This window comes from Engraulis encrasicolus, chromosome 2 (assembly GCF_034702125.1).
Source record: "Engraulis encrasicolus isolate BLACKSEA-1 chromosome 2, IST_EnEncr_1.0, whole genome shotgun sequence".
In the NCBI taxonomy this organism is placed as follows: domain Eukaryota; kingdom Metazoa; phylum Chordata; class Actinopteri; order Clupeiformes; family Engraulidae; genus Engraulis; species Engraulis encrasicolus.
Window position 1 is genome coordinate 8,885,129 of NC_085858.1, and position 5,000 is coordinate 8,890,128.

Genomic DNA, 5,000 nt, shown 5'->3' on the forward strand with positions numbered 1-5,000 from the left:
CTCCACCACACACACACACACACACACACACACACACACACACACACACACACACACACACACACACACACACACACACACACACACACACACACACACACACACATTCACGTGCATGCATGCACCAACGTGTACACACACTCTCTCTCTCTCTCTCTCTCTCTCTCTCTCTCTCTCTCTCTCTTTCTCTCTTTCTCTCTCTCTCACACACACACACACACACACACACACACACACACACACGCACACGCGCACACACACACACACACACACACACACACCAACCTTCCACACCCTTAAAAGAGATTGGTTAAAAACACGACTAATCTTGTTGGTTGAGGCAATATTGGTCAAATTAACTGTGACATTGGTAACTATTAAACAAACAAATTGGTTATCTAACAACTAATATCATTGGTTAAGAACAAATTGGTTGATTTAACAAAGATATTGGTTAACTTTAATAACAGATTGGTTGAAAAATGACTAATATTATTGGTTAAGCAAATGTTAACTAAGAGATTGGTAACTGACGCAGGTCTGACGCTCAACGTCAAGTACGTAACTCTGCTTCTCAATTTTCTGACAAAGCCGCCATCTTGGTGCTGCAGGAAAGCCGTTTGAGATATTGATGAAATTCAAACACTTTGTGAGGTAAGTTCGTTTATTTTCAATGTTTCGTTAATAATCTCAAGACAATGCCAAATATACAGTGAATAACGAAACAGTTTCTTGTTCAGGATGGTAATTTGCAATGAATTTGTCTTCAGACCATACCTCCGCTAACGGGCCACTAACTACCGGTATGCTAACTTAGCCCCTAGGTGTTTTCACAACTTTGTTGGAAAGTTTGTGTTTTGTTAGAAACAAACTCTACGAAATGTACAATATATATTTGCTCCGAAAGAGCTATAAAACTTGTCCAGTGGTGCCAAAACACCCATGTCAGAGTTAAGACCTAGCTAAATGTCCGCTAGCAACATAGCTATCAGTGGTTTCTGGAGGAGGCCCGAAGGGAGTGCTTCCCCGCCGGCCAGAGATTGTTTGCGCCGGCCTCTTCACCTGAAAGAGCTAGCGCTGCATGATGAGGTGGTTCGCTAGCAACAATTAGCTATAGTCTAACGGTTAAATCATGTTGCCTTTGTTGAGGGATGTTTGAAATAGCCCGATGTATTCATAACTGAATATTTGTTTCTTGTTAGAAACGAACACATTTTGATATATCGCTAATGTTGTTCTGAAGTTACAACATGCCAAGTTAGTGTTGTAAGCCTGTTGGCGCCAAAGTTAAGAGCTAGCTAAATGTCCGCTAGCAACATTAGAGCTAGCCAAACTGAATAATGAATCTCTTGTCCGCTAGCAACATTAGCTAGCTAAAGTCTTTTTTTTGTTAGAAACGAACTCCCTTTGAGTATAATTATGCTCTGAAGATATCCAGTTAATGTACTTGAGTCAAAGTAAAACACAAATACCAGAGAGAAGAGCTAGCTAGAAGTTCGTTAGCAACATCAGCTTATCTTTTAGCTGACTCAGAAGCTTGAAGTAGCCACAACTTATGCCTGATTTTTATTGTTAGAAACGAACTCATTTTGACTATACACTTGCTCTGAAGTATGTTTTAACACATGTGCCTTTCCCTGTTCGTTGTGTAAAGGAAGTGAGTGAGTAAACTGATTCTGAACTTGTTATTGTGCATACAGTGTGCTGTTTTGTCCCATTCTGTTACTGCCAACTCTGTGGGCAGTTCTCTCTGTTCAGGGAGAAACCACTGTCAGCCATCAGATCGTGTTCTTTTCAATAAATAGGCATTACCTATTTGACAGATTTCTCCTGAAATAATGAGCCCAGAAACACCCAGATGTGTAGGGTGCTTAATTTTTGGCTTGATCAAAGATGCTTAATTTGTATGGTTACTGCAATAAATATTTAGATCTTTGCCCATCCTTTTTGGATCTACTAGTCAGCCTAGTGATTTAGGTCTTAACAAGTGGGCTATGCATCAGATTTCATTTCAAGTGATGAGTAAAATATCCAGAAAGATATATAATCTGTTCTTTTTGCCCTCTAGCTTAGCACACTGAATTCTTTGAGCCATCTGGTGTCAATCCGTGTGGGAAAATGATCAATGAAAACAATTTAAGGAATGCATCTTATAGATGTTTCATATTGTAGGTCTATTCAGCCTATTTTGTCATGGTGGTGTTATCATTTTTCAAACTTTATTTTTGTGTAATAATTAGGCATATTGATACATAATCATGTTCATGTTTTGTGCTGTCTTGCTTTGCAGATGACAGAATATTGCTGAAGGATCCTACATGGAAGCTGGCTGATTACACGGAGTGATTCCTCTGGTGTGGTGTACCTCAGAGAAATAAACACTGTTGCAAGAGGTGAGTTTAAGTTTATAAAGTCACACAAAACCTATCCATGTGTTTTTAAAAAGTCAAAGTTCTAACTTGCTCTGTATTTCATGCTGTCAATATGAGATGCATACTAATGTTGTGTGTTATTATTGCAGCTGAGAAGATGGCCAAGATATCCTTATTGCTGGATGGTAGCTCTGGTCGTAGTGGACCATATCTGCAAATGCTTCTGAACATTGACAGAATTTCTAAAGGTTAGCAACCATTCACAAATTTACACCACATGTATTGTGTGTTTCAAATGTCTTAACAGTTTGAAGCACACACTGTTAATCAGAGATGCGTCCTGTTCATGCCGTGTGTTATTTTGAGAGTATAGTTAAAGAATAATGGCAGCTGCCTGGTTACAGTACATTGATCCCCTTTGTCTAAAAATGCTGAGAAAAATCAGTTTGTAAATGTAAGCATTTTTTTTATAATTCTGCACCAAATGTGTGTTTCAAATGTCTACTATCTAACAGTCTGAATAACACACTCATACATGACATGACCAATATGTTATGTGCTCGGAGCGGCAGTTTACAAACACACCCTTAGTGCCTTCTGCTGTTAGGCCAATGACACTGAGCCCACCGTTTCATTGATTGGAGTATTTGGGTTACATTTTGTCAATTTGTGGTATTTTCCAGGATCATTGAGGACTCCTCCTCTATGTGTGACATCTTAGATTAGATTTAGATTTAATTTCAAGTGATGAGTAAAATATCCAGAAAGATAGATAATCTGCTCTTTTTGCCCTCCAGTTTAGCACACTGAATTCTTTGAGCCATCTGTTGTCAATCCGTCTGGGAAAATGATCAATGATATAAAACAAACAAACAAACTAAAACATTTTGCATGTATACAGACATGTATCTTTTAGATGTTTCATACTCTAGGCCTATTCATCATCATATTGTGTCGTGATGGTGACGGTGTTATCATTTTTCATTATTTTCTTGTAATAATTAGGCCTATAAATGCATAATCATGTTCATGTTTTGTGCTGTCCTGCTTTGCAGATGACTGAGAATATTACTGAAGGATCCTACATGGAAGCTGTCTGATTACACTGAGTGATTCCTCTGGTGTGGTGTACCTCAGAGAAAATAAACACTGTTGCAAGAGGTGAGTTTAAGTTCATGAACTCACACAAAATCAATCCATGTATTTTATAAAAGTCAAAGTGCTAAACATGCTATGTATTTCATGCTGTCAATATGAGATGCAAATTAATGTTGTGTGTTGTGTGTTAATGTTGTGTGCAGCTGAGAAGATATCCTTATTGCTGGATGGTTGCTCTCTGGTCGTACTTGAGCCCCCTGGACCATGTCTGCAAATGCTTCTGAACATTGACAGAATTTCTAAAGGTTAGCAACCATTCACAAATGTACACCACATGTATGTGTGTTTCAAATGTCTTAACAGTTTGAACCACACACTGTTAATCAGAGATGCATCCTGTTCATCTTGTGTGTTATTTTGAGAGGATAGGTCACCAGCGACCCTATTCACTTGCTGAAAATGCTTAAATACATCATAACAACATTGCTATGACATTACATAGAGCCATAACGCTGCACTACAGGGTTAAGGATGGCAGCTGCCTGGTTACAGTACATTGATCCCCTTTGTAGCACCATGTCTAAAAATACTGAAAAAAAAAACAGTTTCTAAATGTACCAGTAAGCAAATTTTAATAAATCTGCACCAAATGTGTGTTTCAAATGTCTACTATCTAACAGTCTGAATAACACACTCGTACACAGTGGTGGACAAAGTAAAAGTACTTTGGTGGTGTAATTACAACAGTAGCACATGATATTACATAGCTGTTACACCGTTTGCTCCAGTATACCTACCTATTGAGATAGACTGTGTTATTACTGAAAAACAATAAAAACCTAACAAGAACCCACCACAAACTCAATCCAACCTGTGCAGAATCAACTCATCGTAAGACAAGTACATTGGTCTACTTTTTACTCAGATAAGTTACATGTGTTGGAAAGAAACTGTTTAAAAAAAAAAAAACTTTTACTTCGTCCACCACTGCTCATACATGACATTACCAATTGTTGTGTGCTCAGAGCGGCAGTTTACAAACGCACCCTTGGTGCCTTCTGCTGTTAGGCCTATGACGCTGAGCCCACCGTTTCATTGATCGGAGTATTTGGGTTACATTTTCTCAATTTGTTGTATTTTTCAGGATCGCTGAGGACTCCCCCTCCATGCGTGACCTCTTTGAGAAATTTCCACGCTTTCTGGAGATGCCAAGTTTGGTACGTCTGCCAGACATTTTTTTTAACCTTTATTTAGAAAGAACAAGTCACGATATAGTTGTGTGCATTGTTGATTTTGGCTATACTTGGTGTTAATTAAGCTTCCTGATACTGCATGATTTATACCGTTCACTCAGTAGAGTAAAGCTTTTCTATATAACCTGTTAAAACAGGGCGTTATACATTTTGTGGTTACCAGAATGGCAATTACTGAGTCGCAGTGCATTACTAAAGGCCCTATGTTATGTCATAGTAGAGTAGTACTGGCAATTAACCTTTCAATGACTATTACAGCATGTTTCAGATGGTATGG

At 38.4% G+C, this 5,000-nt stretch overlaps 1 protein-coding gene and 1 long non-coding RNA gene across 3 annotated transcripts in view; both read left to right on the forward strand.

The window, feature by feature from the left end:
• septin12 (septin 12) overlaps nt 1-5,000 on the forward strand; it is a 188,986-nt gene that overhangs the window by 59,308 nt on the left and 124,678 nt on the right. The gene's annotated exons all lie outside the window — the stretch shown is intronic.
• The window catches only part of LOC134467555 (uncharacterized), a 5,513-nt gene continuing 853 nt past the window's right edge, over nt 341-5,000 (forward strand). The window contains exons 1-6 of one of the 2 annotated variants that reach the window (XR_010038630.1): nt 341-654; nt 2,291-2,393; nt 2,522-2,620; nt 3,428-3,533; nt 3,674-3,775; nt 4,615-4,687. This is a non-coding gene — a long non-coding RNA (uncharacterized LOC134467555). Of the gene's footprint in view, nt 655-2,010; nt 2,621-3,427; nt 3,534-3,673; nt 3,776-4,614; nt 4,688-5,000 lie in introns of those variants that run through there. The other variant, XR_010038624.1, reaches the window with a different exon arrangement.